An 18823-nucleotide genomic window follows, 5' to 3' on the forward strand; every position below is an offset into this window, starting at 1 on the left:
TACATAATTCGCCTGTAAAGCTGCAGCGAGTAACAATTTGACAAGTAAGCACATGATAATTAAACAGTGTTGATTCTTACACAGTGCCTTATCAAATGACTTTCATAATCCACTGGTTTTTGCGTCATCTACTTTGCTACTAACAGGCTCACAAAACTATTGAATTTGACCAATGTGATTTTCTCTTCATGTTTCTTTATTCCTCATAATTGTCTTCAACGGATCTTGGTTATTTTTGCTTCCCTTTCATTTTACACCACTGTACAAGTTCTTACTATGTTTTTATATAGAAACGTAGAACAGTGCAGCACAGGAACAGGCTCTTCAGTCCACCATGTCTGCACTATGATGCCAAATTAAACCAATCCCATCTGTGTGCACGTGGTCCATGTCCCTCTATTCCCTGCCCGTTAATAGGTCGGTCTCTCTTACCTTAAACCTATGCCCTCTCGTATTTGACATTTACATTCTTGGAGAAAAAGTAGATAGTCGGAACCTTTCTTCCTGGAGTGTTCAGGGGTGATTTTCTAGAGGCGTATAAAATTATGAAGGGCATGGATACAGTGGGGTCACAGCCTTCTTCCCAGGGAGAGGGGTCTAAAACTAAAGTGCATAGATTTAAAGTGAAAGGGGAAAGATTTAAAAGGGCCCGGAGGGGCAAGCTTTTTCACCCAGTGGGTATATGGAACAAGCCGTTGTTTTTTTTTTCAAGTTCCCAGCATCTGCAGTTTTTTGGGATTATCATTTTCTTTTACGACAATCCTCACTAACCATATAATGAATCATTTTCATAATGGAATGATAATTTCTCAGTGAATAGTAAACTCACAGATTTTGAAATATTTATTCAATTATTATTGTTGTTTGTCTGCTGGCACACCTTTAAATCTTATTTTTCAAATCTATTATCCAATTCACCCCTCATAGCTGCAAGATCTTTATATAAATTTAAGATTTTAGTTTTGTCTAAACTACATCTCCCTTGAGCTTCAAGCAAAATTCTATCATAGTCGTAATCACTATTTACCAGAGGATCCCCTTCATTGAAATTACTAATTAACACTGCCTCATTACAGAGTTAGATCTAAAATTGCTTGTTCCCTCTTTGGTTCCATATGCAATGCAATATTCATTGCTCCAAAAAACTATCTTGAATGCAGTCAAAGAAGACATTCTCCAAATGTACTTTTACTAATCTAATTCCCTTATCTATTTTTGTGATTATGGACCCCATAATTATTTTAGTAACTTGGCTATACCCTTGCTTTATTTCTTGCTTAATTCTCTTTCAATGTCAGGAGTTTGAAAAGCATTCCCACTGCTTCTCCACCGTGTGCTTTTGTCTCTTTGCTGCTCCCTGTTTCCACCCATAGTAATTCAACCATTTCTTCAGGGCAAAATTCAGTTGCCACTGCTCTTATGTCATCCTTTTCATAGCAAATTTTTGTCCTTGCCTAATTAATCAATGAAACTGTTTTACAGTGTGAGTGTTGCAGCGGAATTTTGTCCGGTAATACAGTTCAAGTTCTGAGCTCCCTTGTTATCACATTTCAATTTAGCTCTGTGGAAAATGTAACATCAAATTCACATCATGTGGATGCTTCTCATGAGGTTTTCACTTGTCACCTTCATCAAATCTGCCTATTCCTGAAATCTGATGAGTGTTCTCTTCTCAACTTCGTCTGTGCTTGTTATCTCAAACACTTAATTTGTGGGAGCAATGTCAAGAGTCTAGTAAAGAGTATTTAATTATTATATTCACTGGGAACAGTGACATTCTTGCTGCAGTTTTATAGGCACTTTAAACACAACTAATAAGTATACAATGTATTATCAGTCATTAGGTAAACAGGACCATAATAGTGCAAACCAAAGTATATAATTAAACTTTATACAAAGTTCATAGTGGTTCAGGTTGTTCTGGGTGGTTGAAGTGCCTGATGTTCACATTTGAATCAGTTTCCAGGTAAGGCAGTCTCTTCAAAATTCTGCTTTGGATTGTTTGGTAAGTTTTCCCCATTTATAATTTCTTGCGTAAGTTCCTTCTTTACGTAAAAATATATTTAGATATACGTTGGATATTCTATATTTCAAGATATTGAAGATAAGTCATTCTTATGTATATTTGTTTCTGGCAAACAAATATTGTTAAATGGGAGATATAACCTCTCAGTTTTAGTAATTAACCTTTAAAAATTTGAAATGCCTTCAGCAATGACTTTATATCCTTTCATAATATGGACACCAGAACTGCTTACAGCACAGATTTGTTTAGACATCTGGGGGTTATGAACAATGACCTGTAAATACTTGCAAATTTACAATTTTAAGGCTGATTATAAAATCTATTGATCCAGTCTATAAATGATGCATGTGTTGGTTTGAAAGAATTTGCCTCTCTGGCAAGGAGAGGGACTGGTCACCGGCATTTGCTGTCATTTGATATCCCTTCAGTTTCAGATTGCCCCGTTTCCCAAGGTTTAGTATTTGCTGGAGCTTTATCTTGCTGAATCTGGTGGGAATTTGATTTTCATAAATGAAGTGGAGACAGCAAGAAGGTCACCTTCAATTCATGTTAGATTTCCTGCTGAATTCGGTGTTTATAAAGCTGTGAGCTGTGATGCCAGATTACAGTTGACTATTGCTGTCGAATGTCCTTATCATTCATTGGTGAGGGGTTGGGTTTGGGGAGTGGGGGGAGGGGATTACTACAAAGTGAAACCACAGGATGCGTGGTCTGCTGTGGTGTTCACAGAAAATTACATTTTTTCTTTTGTTTCTGAGTGTAATCTATTTTGGGTTATTAGAGAACATTAAATGCAGGCAACCCCCTGAGTTAAAGCAGTTTGGGTAACTTAAATTTGGCCATTACACAATTCACAAACCAAAAAATCTGGCTGCGGAATGAAAATTCACTCACAAAATTTATGTGAATAAAGTAAATAATACACTTTTCCTCAACTCTCGTTTCTTAACATGGGTAGATGAAACAGCTTTGCATTCCAAAATATCATGGTTTGGACCGTTTTCTAAGAACATAACTACTCCTCCCCCCCAACCCCTCCGTAACATGGAGGTCATCTTAGTCTTGTTTTCACATAAATTTATCATGTATTCAAATTAATTCCATTCTTTGATCCCACTCTTAATTTCAGCATTAACTGAGATCATTGTTGCAGTTTAAACTGCAATGTGTGGAGGATTTATTTTGTGGGGCAAATTGACTTTAATCAATATCTTATGGCGAGTCCGAAAACTTGTTGGTTGTAGAAGAAGTTTATTGCAGCCGCAATATTCGAATACAAAGTTAAACAACAAGGTAAAGGACAACCATCAAAAACTTACTGTCTTCTTCGAAGACTTCGCCGAACTGAACATTTCGGGCACCAAAAGCGCACATGACCACGCTGGCCAATCAGCGATGTCGCTCTCTGGACCAATCCCCACGGTCGCGCTCACACGTGACCTCGCTGGCCAATCTGAGGGTTCGACGACCCGGACCATTCTCTATGGTCGCTACAATCTTCTAAAATCCTAATGTTTAATAATTATGTAAATAAAAAGAGATATAACCCAATTTTCTCTGTTAACTTTTTATTTAATCCGTTGACTTGTTTTGTAAATTTGGGCTGAAGGTTCTTGTCTGGTCTGGAGAGTCATATCAAGTTTGGAGACCCTTCCTGATGTGTATTTCTAGGCCACTGATTGTGTGCAGAAATCTATTTTGTCTTTTTAGTTTGTAACTGGTAATGGGAATTGGGTGAATTGAAAGTTGCTCGGCCATGATAGAGTGGATAGTGTTAATTTTTTTTTGAAGTTGTTTGGAAACACTCATGATGTTTACACTTGGGAACTCCTTGATGTAAAAAATATATTGATTTGTACATTTGTGTCAATAGAACTATCTCCTTTGATAACCAAGTGCACATTGATGGGTGTTAATGTACTTAAATGTCTGTCGAAAAGGAATAACGTGAGTGTTCAGGAGACTGAAGTGCTGGATGGAAAACAAGGCTGCAGATCAGCAGTAGAATGGAACATAATACATATCTGGCTTATCAGAAATAAGAATAGGGAATTAGTACAAGACATAAAGAACAATGCTTAAGAATAAATGGAGTGATGATATGACAATTAAATAAAATAAGTTAGTATGGTACTTCATTAATATTTACAGGATTGATAGTGAACAAGCAGTTAAGTTGATAATAGCAACTTGAAGCTTGAAATAAGTAAAACTCTACATGTTAATATAGGCAAGTAATCAAAACCTTGGTAAATACTTAATAGCTGATACCTGCAACCAAGATTGATCAAATATAAGGTGCTTTTCTAATCATTATGTAAAATGACTGTACATTCTGCATTAAAGTCATGAAAGATTAAGATTTTAAATATTTTGTAAGATTAATGCGATACGAGTTATTTATATTCAAATGCAAACTGCTGAGAAATTCAATGGATCAGGCATTGTTTGTGGAGGCAAAAGCATTGTCAATGTTTCGAGTTGAGACCCTGCATCAGTACTGACGCATGGTTTTGATCAGAAATGTCAACCGTCCCTTTGCATCCAAAGTTTCTGCCCAATATGGTGAGTTCCTCCGGTCATTTTTTGTTCTAGTTTATCGCAGCTGCAGTTACTTGCACCTCCAAATTATTTATATTGTGCTCCTTAATTAATAAATTGAATGCAACAAAAACAGGAAATTTAGATTTTTTTTGTGCACTTGTGTATTTCTGCAAACCTCTGTGATGTTTCCTCATATAATTTGATGAAAATGGCATTTTACCAACATTTCCCAGTGGCACAAAGTGCAGCAAATAAAGATACAGCCAGCTAACCTCTGTAACCTAGGTTCAGTCCTGATCTGTCTCGTTTATTAAGTGCCACTCTGTTTGATGAAGTGAACCTTTGGGTGAGGGTGGGAGGTGGGACTCTAAGGCATCTGCAGTGGTGGTCTCAATCGATATTATCAAAGACAGATGAGGACATGATAAATACATTGCTGAAGATGAGGCCATTAGCTTGTTTTCTGTTTTTGGTGATCCTTAATCCACCTAAGACTTAGACTGGCCTTACACCTTTCAAGATTTGACCAGCTCAGTCACTATTGGGGATACCACTGCTGTTTTTCCATCCAACTACGGTGCTTTTTAGAAGTGAAGCTCAACACCAAGGAGTACTAATTTATTATCCGTGGAAGATAGCAAGCAGGGAATTTCCTTACCCGTGTTTGATCTAGTTGTATGAGACTTCTTGGGCTTAATGCTTACCAATATTGTGTACATGTGTAGGAAAGAACTGCAGATGCTGGTTTAAATCAATGGTAGACTCAAAATGCTGGAGTAACTCAGCGGGAGAGGCAGCATCTCTGGAGAGAAGGAACGGGTGACTTTTCGGTTCGAGACCCTTCTTCAGACTCTGAAACATCACCCATTCCTTCTCTCCAGAGATGCTGCCTGTCACGCTGAGTTGCTCCAGCATTTTGTGTCTAATGTTGTGTACAGCCTTGGCCACTATATCTCAAGTGTAATTCACTTGCTGCCATTGTTTATGTTGTGTCTTAACAATAAAAGGATGGAGGGATCTAGGTTGTTAGCTGAAAGATATAATGCTATGGGTGTTGATGTCTAGTGGACCCAGTTACAGTGGATAGTAGACACAAGGAAATGCAAAAGCTGGAATCTTGAGCAAGTTTCATTCTTTTTCAGTTGATGTGGGTATATGATACAAATGAGTACATTTCAGAAGGCAGCTGAGAATTGCTTTGAGTATGAAGTCACGTACACTACATCAAACAAGTAGATCAAATGAAGACAATAATCTTTTATTCAATAAAAGAATACAAAATATATACAAAACCAAAAACTGCAAAATCTCTTCACTCATTCTCAAGATTACCTCACACGATATGACATTCAATAGTGTCATATTCAGTAGTGTTTGCACCTATCTTTAACCAAAGCACCCTTGCCACTCGTGACCCTCTGGGGTGATATCCCTTCCCTTGTTTGAAGACTCTGACTCCCACCGGACTCTGCCCCTCAATCTTCAGCAGTGGATGGACCCTAGACTGTGGTCCTCCTCACAGACCCTTGGTGTTGGCCACACCATGGTTCAGTGGGTCTGTCAGCATGTACTCCTGCAGTCTGGAATGGAACAGTTGGCAAAATTCCCTGATGGATATCTCGCTTTGCTGGGAGACCACCGAGTTTCGAGAGGGTCTTTAACCAAGTTGATAATCTTCCAGCAGCATTTGATGTCTATCTCAATTTGTCCCCGGGAACAGCCCGTAAATCAGAGAGTCTTCTGTTTACGCACTGTTCGGGATGAACCGAGAACCTTACATTATTCTCCAGATCCTCTGCACAGATCCTCATTCTATGAAGAGATGGGAAAACGTTCCATAGCAGGGAATTGTTCACAATCAAAGCGGTGAAGGTGTGTGCATTGTGTAAGTGGGAAAACACTAGAGCCGGTGAGAAGGATGAATTTAAGGCCGGAAGAAATGGGTTTAGTGAGGCAAGAGCAGCCTCTCTGGGGAGTGCAAAAGTCAAAATGGGTCAGTGTCAAATCAGCAATGAGCATCAAATAGCTGTGGGAAGAGTAACAGTCAGAGGTTGTGCTCCAGAGATGCTGCCTGACCTGCTGAGTTATTCCAGCACTTTGTGTCCTTTTGTGTATTAACCAGCATCCACAGTTCTTTATTTTACTTTTTTTTACACAATGGGGAAATGTAACCATCATATTTCCACCCTACTGGACACATCCCCTCAGGTAAAACAGGACCAGGCCAGCTTGCATCATTAATGGAATGAGAATCTTTTAAAATAAAAAGAAAATCTGCTCTTTTCAGAAAGCCTGTGAGCCATCCACAAAACTATTCAGTTCCACATTTAATTTTCGCACTGATCTCAACTCTTTTTCTCACCATTGTAAATTTCTGAAGTTTCAAATAACTGCCCAGCTCCTATAGAAAGCGCAACTGATTGCCTCAACTATCCCCTGCATCAAAATAGACTATGTTCCTAAAAACGTTCACGTAAAGTGTCCCAATTACTTTCACCACTCTATCTTAGTGATTTCTATCTCACTTTGTCCTTTTCCTGGAGTGACTGGTTACTTCAACTGTCATATGGATTTATAAATGAATGAAAAGCTAGTTTTCCATCTTTACTCTGTGGCTTTATATTCCAAGCACATGCAAATATTGAGATGAATGCTGTTTGTCCAAGTAATTAGGTCATGATGTGTCAGGAGTCTGGACTAAAAGTACCTAGATTTAAAGCACATCCATCAAACCCAGATAGACAAACTTAAAGAAAAATAGGAGTCAACACTAAAAGATAGACACAAAATGCTGGAGTGACTCAGCGGGACAGGCTGCATCTCTGGAGAGAAGGAATGGGTGATGTTTCAGGTCGAGACCCTTCAGATTCAATACTAAAAGATCGGTTGACAAACTGCTTTAAGTGACATAAATTGCAACAGGAGTAGTCTGTATTGCTAAAATGGAGTCTAATTTCCATCAGATTTTAACAAAGAGGAAATCAGTACATTGAAAATACAATTTCCATTAAATGCGGTGATTCAACTTCAAAATCTTTCAAGAGAAAAGAACAAGACAGAATATAGTCTTATGTATATTCTGTTGAGCCAGGGTAATGGGGAAGTGGCAGAACCTTAATGTAACCAACACGTGAGCTTGTGTTTGACATTTGGTGTGTGGACCAATTTCAAAGTTAATTTTAGGTGGTGGGGAGAGGGAGGGGTATAGAGAACAAAAGGAATGTCTGTAAGAGGGTGGAGACCAAGAGACTAAATGAGACAAATCATGAGAGTAGTGTTGGTTGAGAGAGGATAGTGAAGGCTTGTTAATCAAAGTTGATCTGTATCGAGGCGACGGAGGTAGAAAGTGGTGGATCAGAACAAAGAAAAGAATACAAAATCAATGCTGATATTGTGAATACTAAACACTGCTGTTTCTGGAAATCTGAAATAAATGAAAAAAGATCACCTGCTTGCCGATCCATCATTCACTCTTCCAACTACACATTCACTTCCATTCTTATGCTCCCTGCAACTGCAGAAGGTGTAGTACTTGCCTTTTTTACCTTTTTTCCTCCCACCATTTAACAATCCAAACATACCTTTCAGGTGATGCAGAGGTTCACCTCCACGACCTCCAGTTTAGTGTACTACAAACTCACAATATCATCTCTAGATTGGGAAAAAGGCATGCAGATTAGGTGACTGCTTTGCAAAATACATTCATTTGGTCTACAAGGATGACTTTGAGCTTCTAGCTACATATTATTTCCGTTCTCCATCTCATTCCTGCTTTGACCTCTCTCTTTGGCTTGGTACAGTTCAAGCAATTCCCAACATAAGGTTGAGGAAAGTGCCTGATTTTTCAAATAGCCGCATAACCATTGTAAGGGCTGAACGTGAAGCCTTGAAGGTGGCGGCACAGTTAGATAGAGTGGTGAAGGTTGCATGGAGCTTATGGTGCAATTCAGATTAAATTATTATGTTTAAGAGGCATTTTGACCAACACTGAAATAGGTAAGGAAAAAAATAATTATGGTTCTAACGTGGACAAATATGATTAAAGTAAATGGGATAAAAGTTTGACATGGATGTATTGGCCCAAAGGGTATTTCGTGTCTATGTTGTACACTCCATGACTCTATTAAATTCAACTACATCAGATTAAATTGGCCAGTTTTGGTGAAAGGTAATTTTTAGGTTTAGGTTTATTATTGTCACGTGTACCGAAATACAATGAAAAGCTTTGTTTAGCATGCTATCCACTGAGAACAGATGATACTATGCATTGATACAACCATGTCAAAATCAAGTACAATCTGTAAAAACAAAGGAGAAGCTGCAGAGTGCAGAATATAGTTCTCAGCATTATAGCACATCAGTTCCATAGACGTAAATCTGTAACTTTAACTCCTTTTTTTCTCTCTCTACAGATGCTGCCTGACCTGCTGATTATCCCCAGCATTTACTATTTACCTTCTTGGTAAGTTATTTATCCCCTTCATCACTTTGCTAATAAAGATTGAAAGCACGCATCGGCATTAAATAGTTATATTGGATTTGTTACTCTTTTTATGAATAGAATTTTCAATGATTTTTGCAAACACCAGTATTGTAAGCAGAGTAGCCTAGCTGATGGTGCTAGGAGTACAATAACAATAATGGTGCTAGGAGTACAGATCTTCAGCACAAATGGTGGGTAATCTGGATATGGACGGTGATTAAGAACTGTCAATACATTTCCAAGTTGGGATGTTATTCTCGGAGGGGACCCTGCAGGAGTTGATGGTTCCATGCACTTGCTGACCCTGTCCTGCTGGTAACGGTTGAGCATTTGGGAGATACCTGGTTACTCTGACAGCAAGTAACTGTGGGACATTTTGTAGAAGCTGCAGCTGTTGTGTGTTAGTGATGGATGGTGTTACAGTCCGAGCTGAATTTCTTGAGAGTTGTTGTTATTATTGCGATCATGGAGGCACGTGGAGAGTATTCTACTGCACTCATGATTTGATGGTGGTGGCGCTTGGTGTTGCAAACTTGCAAGATCCCACAGCACTACTAACTATGTAACACTGCTCTTGGCTCTGGAAGGTGGCTTTTGCTGGTAGGTTTGGAAATACCAAGAGACAGTAATGGTGGAGCCTGGGATGTTGATTGAAGGATATATTTCTGAGATTATGAGAGACCATGCTTGACTGGACTGATTAACCAAATTTGATATATTCACAATTAATACGAAGCTCAGCTTTGCTGGGTGGATAGAGCAGGGTTTGCTTTCCTCTCACTGGTAATTAAATTGATGTTTGTATTGTTTCAACTTCTAATGTGGAACAGTCCAGTACAATTAAGTGGTTTGTTTGACGTTTCCGAGCTCAGCTTAAAATCAATCATATCGTTTGGGCATGGAATCACAAATAGGCCAGGCATAGAAACATAGAAAATAGGTTCAGGGGTAGGCCATTCGGCCCCTCAAGCCAGCACCGCCATTCAATATGATCATGGCTGATCATCCAAAATCAGTTCCGGTTTTCACCCCATATCCCTTGATTCCATTAGCCCGAAGAGCTATATCTAACTCTTTCTTCAAAACATCCAGTGAATTGACCTCCACTGCCTTCTGTGGCAGGAATTCCACAGATTCACAGCCCTCTGGGTGAATTTTCCTCATCTCAGTCCTAAATGATCTAACTGGCCTACCCCTTATTCGTACACTGTGACCCCTGGTTCTGGACTCCCCCAACATTGGGAACATTTTTCCGGCATCTAGCCTGTCCAATCCCTTAAGAATTTTATATGTTTTTATAAGATCCCCTCTTTATCCTTCTAAATTCCAGTCAAATAAGCCCAGTCAATCTATTCTTTCATCATTTGTCAGTCCTGCCATCCCGGGAATTAGCCTGGTGAACCTACACTGCATTCCCTCAATAGCTAGAATGTCCTCTAATTAGGAGACCAAAACTGAACACAATACTCCAGGTGTGGTCTCACTAGGGCCCTGTACAACTGCAGTAGGTCCTCCTTGCTCCTATACTCGCCTGATCATAAGACTAGATTTCCCGACAGACATTGGTGACTCAGATTAGTTTTTTAAGGTAATTGAGAATTTTAATAGTTAAATATATTATACTGAGACTATCTTTTTTTATTCCTGATTTATTTAATCCACTGAATTTTCACCCAATTGCCATAATGAGATTTAAACTTCTGACATATTTATTAGTCCAAATGTCTTGATTTCCAGTTTATTGCTGTAATCACTTCACACTGAAATTGTGCTTGGAATATGGAATACATAAGTCAACATTTGTTTCTCTTTAATATAGGAGCACCAGTGTCTTTTGAGGTTATAATGAACATCCATTTGTGGGCAATATAAATTTGTTTCCTGGCTGAGCTATTCATTGGGCAATTCCTTGCTCACAGGGAGTAGTCAGCGAGGAATTTCTTTTGGCATCTGCTATTTTTACTCCTGGTTTGATTAATTCCAAAACTTCCGTCTCACCTGCCTTAGCAATTGTCTGCCAACAAAGTGGCACTGCATTTATACCCAAATTACAGATATGTATATAAAGTGAAGGTATCACAAAATGGTGGAGTAACTCAGCAGGTCAGGCAGCATCTCTGGAGAGAATGAATGGGTGACGTTTCGGGTCGAGACCCTTCTTCAGACTGTAAATCAGAAAACCTGTATATAAGGTGAAGTATGATCAAGAAAATTGAACTCAAAAGATGAGCATGAAGGAACAGTCAATATACAAAAGAAGCAGGGGAATGTCATTGCTTAATTTAAAATATTTTCCATGGAATGGTAATGCATATTTACAACAAAAAAACCTTTATATTTATGCAACTTTCTATTCAACAACCTGATATAATTAAAGAACAACAGTAAAGGAAATCAACACAATTTCATTAGATGTGGTTAGGTAAAATAAATGCAGCACTAAAATAGGAATGTTACTGTTGATGTGGAGTCATTGAAAAGAGTCAAAGGCAAGAGTGTTCATTTGTCATATGTATTGAAAGGAAACAATCAAATTATTTCTTGCAGCAGCACATCTGGTTTGTGGACACTGTACTCTGTAGATAACAAATTAAAAATGTCAATAAATAAAAAGCCTAATATAGTGCAAAACAAAGCCCAAAGATATTTCCCCTCCACTTAAATCATGTTTACATTGTTCTTTTTTTTCTGATTGTAGAAAATAATGGATTGCTAGATGCGATATGATGTAATAATAATAATGCATTACATTTATATAGCGCTTTTCAAACACTCAAAGACGCTTTACAGGGATTTCTAGAACATAGAGAAGTGAATAAATAGATAAATAAGTAAACGAACAGAGAAAGGAGACAGAAGGTGAGGTGACCTTGTAGAATTGTTTTCCCCCACTATTGCTGGTTGGAGAACGGTTTTGTTTAATGGAGCCACTGTTTCTTCTTAAAGATAATTTAATAATTCAACCTGAAGAAATTTAATTTTATTTGATGCAGCACTGACCAGGAAACCCAATCTGCTTTTGTCAATCAGCAACAATACTAACTATTTGATTGAGTCATTGGGGTGGAATCAAACTTTGCATTTTAGCCATTAATGATGAGTCATTAAAGATGAAATGGGTTTAAAACATTGTAGTTTCAAGTAAAAATAATCTTATATATATTTCGCAAATATATTTCGCAAATAATTGTCAAAGCAAAGGCTGTTAATGCCCGTGAAACTGTCTACCAAGATTCATGTCTCCACCCACAACACTCTTCCATCAACTCTTACACGGTCATGTTTTCCCCATAAGTCCTATCTGTACTTTATGTGGTGCTGGCTCAAAGGGCCAAATGGCCTCCTCCAGCACCTATTTTCTATGTTTTACCCCACACTCTGGAGTTATCACCTCGGAAGTTTCCTTCTCCTTATCTCCATGAAACATTTTTTGATCAAATTCTTGTCGCCCTCTCAGGATGTTCATTTTTTATTTTATAAAACATTTGGTGCTTTCTTTCATGTTGAAGTCCCATGAGAATGGATTTTTATTGATGTTGATTTGTGGGGGCGGGGGGGAACGGCTGAGAAATCTGTGATTCCTCTGGGAGTGAACAGGTTTAATATTATTGCCAAACAGAGGGAGAATCTTGTTGAATGCATATTCTGAACGAGATTATTGTTCTCGCTCCCATGCTGCCAAATTTACAAATTCTATCATCTAAAAAAAATTGATGATATATTGCTGTAGATAAAAGAATAATTTCCTCTTTAATAACTTCTGTATTGCACTGGGTTATTTGTGAGGATTCAACCTTAACTTCATGAAATGATTTAAACTGCATACATTTGTTAGATGCTAATCACTGTAGATACTAGTTGTAGTTTACTCCAACTGCTCATTTACTTGGCAATTAAATCTAGTGTTTCATAAAATACACCTAATGTATACTTGATATAGATTTATATAATAATAATATACTTAATATAGATTGCTTTATTAATTTATTCTTTAAATCACAAAGTACTTTAAGAGCACTCGCATCTAACTGGCACGGGGCAAGCATCTCCAGAGACTACTTTGTAGTTTTCAGACGATGCTAAAAAATGGAGCAGTAAATAGTACAAGCTTTTAAGTGATGACTAATGGTGATGTAAGGCAGGATTGCACGGACCATTTGAGGTGCAGTAGAGAATGGACTGGTGACTGAGAGTCTGGGCGGAGGAAAGGATCAGCCTCTGCAGAGTTGAATTAGAGACGCTTTAGAATGGCAGTTTGTTGAACTGAAATGCATTAGTTTTCAAAAGGTAATCTTTGTACTTTCTGGTCAGCATGTAGGTGTGTGCATGTAATTACTGCTGACCAGTAAGCAAGGGAAGACTATGAAGGGTGGTTGATCAGTTTTATTTTCCTCCTGCATTGCTTCTTGGCAGTGAAATGTACAACTTGAAAGAGTTAATTGAAATCAGTTAAACTATGCATTCTCCCAAAGATAAGTCGTAAATACTCCGGTTAGCTATGATGCAACCAGTACTTTTTTTATGATGTTATGCATTGGAAGCATATAAGTAAAACATCAAATGTTATAGAAACATAGAAAATAGGTGCAGGAGCAGGCCATTCGGCCCTTCGAGCCTGCACCGCCATTCAATATGATCATGGCTGATCATCCAACTCAGTATCCCGTACCTGCCTTCTCTCCATACCCCCTGATCCCTTTAGCCACAAGGGCCACATCTAACTCCCTCTTAAATATAGCCAATGAACTGGCCTCAACTACCTTCTGTGGCAGAGAATTCCACAGATTCACCACTCTCTGTGTGAAAAAAAACTTTCTCATCTCGGTCCTAAAAGACTTCCCCCTTATCCTTAAATTTTGCACCATAGCACAAAATAATGTATTAGTCTACTGTGAATCAGAAGGTGCACTATCTAATTCCAGCATATTCCAAAGACGTTAAAGTTTTTAGGTTAATTAGCTTCGGTAAGAATTGTGAATTGTCCCTAGTGTGTAGGATAATGCCAGTGCACATGGTGATCGCTGGTCGGCACAAACTCAGTGGGCCGAAGGGCCTATTTCCGCACTGTTTGTCTAAACTGAATTAAATATTGCAAAAGTTGATAAAGATTTAAAATAAATGATCATATACCTGGTATTCAACTAATGTCAGCCATCAAAAAATTTTAAAAAACCTTCCTCAGGCACACCTAGCTTTTTGAGGAATTTAATTAGTTTGTAAGCAGCACAGTTGGCAGACTTTCTTGTAAACACGGTAGTATTAAAGGACATCTTGTGCGCATCTTTCAGTCAAGAAAAATGGCAAAAGTTGTTCTGCAGCTTGAGATATCCAAATTTGTGACAGTACAATCTTAGATTTTGTAGGACATCCATGAAGCTTCAAGATGTGTGCATTGCTCTTTTAATGCAGTTTTTGAAAATAACTTAATCAGAAGGGGTTTCAGAGGGCATCCCTCAGCCACCCAAGTTATATTAGTTTCAAAGTCGTCTTGTTGAATCCCATTGTCTGTAACTCGTTTTCACCTAGCCCACGAGTAACAATGACCTGTTTCCTTTGTCCTTTATTTACTTTTTTGGCATATCTTTCATTCATTTGTTCTGTATCTCTGTATATCACCGTCTATATCTCTCGTTTCCTTTTCCCCTGACTCTCTGAAGAAGGGTCTCGACCCGAAACGTCACCTATTCCTTTTCCCTAGAGATGCTGTCTGACAAGCTGAGTTACTGCAGTTTTTTGTGTCTATCATCGGGGGTTTCATTTTGCTCTGCACTGCCCCTTTCCAGTTAAGCAACTTGTTGTTCATTTGGATGACCTCGCAGCATCTGAAGTTGATCACTGTGATCTTCCTGGCTTTCAATTTTGGCAAAAAGATAGACACAAAATGCTGGAGTAACTCAGCGGGGCAGGCAGCATCTCTGGAGAGAAGGAATGGCTGATGTTTCGGATCGAGACCCTTCTTCAGACTCATTTTTGCATCTCCTTGTTGTTTTACATTTTGTGTATTCATTGATAAGTTAACCCTATTGAGTCTTGCATGTGTTTTGCAATAAAATGAAATATGGAGTTGATAGAATCAGATGTCAACTTTTAAGGTAGTGATAACTGGTTGGCACATTTTCAAATTAAGTATGGGAATTGGATGGGGAAGTTAATTCCAGCACGAAGCCCCACAAACGTAATGATGTGTGGGGCCTGGGAAAGTCTAACTTCCAATATTAAGTGCATGTTCCTGGACAATTCCTAGTCAGTTACCCAACACTAACACGTACTTTGGAATAAGCAATAAATCTGTATTCCATCTGCTCTCCGAGACAGAAGAGTTTAATGGCACTATTATGAAGAAATATCAGGGATATATCCGCCAGAGTCCAGGCAAAGGGTATCCCCAATCAACAACGTAGAAAAGAGATGATGTTTTTAATCATCATCCTACTCATGGGAGCTTGCTATGTGCCATATATTCCTATATGCATTCCTCTGTAACAACATATCAAAAATGTACGTAATTTGTTCTACAGTTTTTTAAAGTGTTCTAAAATTGTCAAGAAAGCTTTACTCCTAACCTGATGTTGGAAAGTTGGCATTTTGGGAAGTTGGATAAGGGAAGATATATTTTCAAAAATGATTAACTGAAAGATAAATAATGTACAAACATCTACTGCAAGAGCACTTTAGATCTCCAGTGAACAGTATTCCAGCATGGCTCATATTGTAAATAAACATGATGGGAAGAATCCATTGTAACAATCATATAAATAGTCTGAAGAAGGGTCTCGACCCGAAATGTCACCCATTCCTTCGTTCCAGAGATGCTGCCTGTCCCGCTGAGTTACTCCAGCATTTTGTGTCTATCTTCGGTTTAAACCAGCATCTGCAGTTCCTTCCTACACATAAATAATGCATATATCTCTCTTAAAATTTAAAAAGAAAGTCTGATACTTTACATAAAATGTACCTTTGTCTAACTTTGCTTCCAATTCTGCACTGAGTTGACTGATATTTGGGTACTTCCTCACATTCTCATTAAGTCATTTGGGAAATGTAGAAATATATTCATGTTTCCCATCATCCTGCTTCTGACTAACAGATTAAGATGAGCTTTTTGACAGTGGGCACAAATTGATATGTGCCCAGGTAAGTGCCAGTGCCAGCCTGGTATTAAAATGAATCGTAAACAATTACTTTTATCTCAGTTGTCTAACTTTCTTTTAAACATTTTCTCAACTTGGCTTCAATGGCCACTCACAGTAATACATTCCTTGTTCTGATAATACGAGGAATGTATTACTATGTTTATTTAGTATATTATGTGCACATTAATTCTCATTCTTGATTTTTTGCTGATCTTAAATTTAGAGGCAACCATTTGCAATTTTGTTGCATTATATTTTTATGGCTTTTTGTTTTAACTGACACCCCCCCCCGTGTTATTTCTTCAAGGAGGAACTGGGAATGCACCCATATGGCTGCATCCTTGACAAATCCTTTTACAGTCATAACTTTGTTTCTGCTTTCTCTGAGCCGAAAATTCTACCTTTTCTTTCAAAGGCCATTTTTAGCTGCAGCTTTGCTTGCCACTCTATTCCTTTATTCTGCTCTTAAGGATGGATTTCATTCCGATTTTACCCAAAAATGTACTAATTAACATACAACTACATTGTTCGCTTTGCTCCTTCGACAAATATTTATGTGCTCCTCCTATTTTGTCTTGACTCCCTGAATTTGGGAATTCTTGGACTCTCTTCACATTCCCCATTACTTCGCTGATTCCACGCCGTCCAACAATCACCCATACACTCGTTCTATGTTATCCTACACATGGGAGCAATTTATACAATACAATACAATACAATATATCTTTATTGTCATTGAACCCAGGGGTACAACGAGATTGGGAATGCGCCTCCCATACGATGCAATAATTTAAGTAATTAACAGCAACCCAACGAAACGAAACAATTGTAACAGTTTTTAGACAGGGTAAAGTGCAAGTTGATCTATGCGTTGTGGCCATCTGGCTCAGCAGGACCGGTTCATAGCAGCTATGGCCCTGGGGATGAAGCTGTTCCTGAGTCTGGAGGTGCGGGCGTAGAAGGCCTTGTATCGTCTGCCCGATGGAAGGAGTTCGAACAGACTGTTGCAGGGGTGTGAAGAGTCTTTGTGGATGCTGGTGGCTTTTCTGAGGCATCGTGTGTTGTAGATGCCCTCCAAGTCTGGTAGCTGTGTTCCGATGGCCCTCTGAGCTCTATGGACTACCCGCTGTAGAGCTTTCCTTTCTGCCTCCGTGCAGCTGAGGTACCACACAGGGATGCCATGTGTTAGGATGCTCTCTGTGGTGCAGCGGTAGAAGGTCGTCAGCAACTGTTGGGGTAGACCAGACTTTTTCAGTGTTCTTAAGTAGAACAGTCTTTGTTGTGCCTTCTTGTCCAGCGCAGCAGTGTTATTGGACCATGTTAGGTCCTCCGAAATGTGAGTGCCCAGAAACTTGAAGCTGGACACTCTCTCCACACTGTCCCCGTTGATAGAGATCGGGGCATATTCCCCGTTATGTGACCTACGGAAGTTGATGATCAGCTTCTTGGTCTTGGTGGTATTTAGGGACAGGTTGTTATCCGAGCACCAGTCCGCCAGGTTCTGCACCTCCGCTCTATAGTTTGTTTCATCCCCGTTGGTGATAAGCTCGATCACCGTTGTGTCGTCTGCAAACTTGACAATGGTGTTGGTGTCGAATGCAGGAACACAGTCGTGTGTGAAGAGGGAGTAGAGCATGGGGCTCAGAACACAGCCCTGTGGTGTGCCGGTACTCAGGGTGATAGTGGAGGACAGGTGCGGGCCCATTCTCACTGCCTGCGGTCGTTCCAGCAGGAAGTCCAGGATCCAGTCACATAATGACGAGCTGAGGCCTAGCTGGTGGAGTTTGGTGATGAGCTTGGTGGGGATGACCGTGTTGAAGGCGGAGCTATAGTCTATGAATAGCATCCTCACGTACGTGCCCTGTCTCTCTAGGTGAGTCAGGACAGTGTGAAGAGCCAGAGAGATGGCGTCCTCTGTGGATCTATTTGCCCTGTATGCAAATTGATGTGGGTCCAGTGAGTCAGGGATGCTGGATTTGATGTGTGAGAGGACCAGCCTCTCAAAGCACTTCATGACTATCGGCGTTAGGGCAACCGGGCGGTAGTCGTTCAGGTTGGGGATCTTTGCTTTTTTCGGCACCGGAACTATGATAGCCGACTTCAGGCACTTGGGGACCGTAGCTAGAGATAATGACAGGTTAAAGATCCTGGTGAATACCTCAGCCAGCTGTTCAGCACAGTCTTTCAGTACCCTTCCTTGAACTCCATCCGGTCCTGCAGCCTTGCGTGGGTTGACCCTTTGCAGAGCGCGTTGTACCTCCTGTGTGTTCAGTTGCAAGACCTGTCCCACCGCCTCGGCTGGGGTTCTTTCACTCAAGGTGGTTTTGCCAGTTTCAAAGCGGGCAAAGAAGGTGTTAAGCTCGTTGGTCAGTGCCATATCGCTGTGGGGGCAGGCAGGGCTGCTCTTGTAGCCAGTGATGTCCCTGACACCCTGCCACATGCTTCTGGTGTCCGTGGTGTTGAAGTGGTCTTCCACCCGTTGCCTGTGGGTGTCTTTGGCCCTTTTAATACCTTTGTTCAGGTTTGACCTGGCAACACTGTATGCTGAAGTGTCACCAGATTAACCTGCAAACCTGCAAATTTTGGAGAGTGGGAGGAAACCGGAGTACCCAAAGAAAACCCACGTGATCACAGGGA

The 18823-nt window shown here is 39.6% G+C and overlaps 1 protein-coding gene across 3 annotated transcripts in view; it reads left to right on the forward strand.

Annotated features, from left to right (window-relative positions):
* The window catches only part of LOC144610043 (bone morphogenetic protein receptor type-1A-like), a 185540-nt gene that overhangs the window by 55384 nt on the left and 111333 nt on the right, over positions 1-18823 (forward strand). For 2 of the 3 annotated variants that reach the window (XM_078428516.1, XM_078428517.1), the window contains exon 2: positions 8983-9032. The exons of the other annotated variant lie outside the window; for it this stretch is intronic. The gene's annotated coding sequence lies outside the window, so the exon portion shown is untranslated. The remainder of the gene's footprint in view (positions 1-8982; positions 9033-18823) is intronic. 3 annotated transcript variants of the gene reach the window in all.

Source organism: Rhinoraja longicauda, chromosome 35, assembly GCF_053455715.1.
Source record: "Rhinoraja longicauda isolate Sanriku21f chromosome 35, sRhiLon1.1, whole genome shotgun sequence".
NCBI classification, from domain to species: Eukaryota; Metazoa; Chordata; class Chondrichthyes; order Rajiformes; family Arhynchobatidae; genus Rhinoraja; species Rhinoraja longicauda.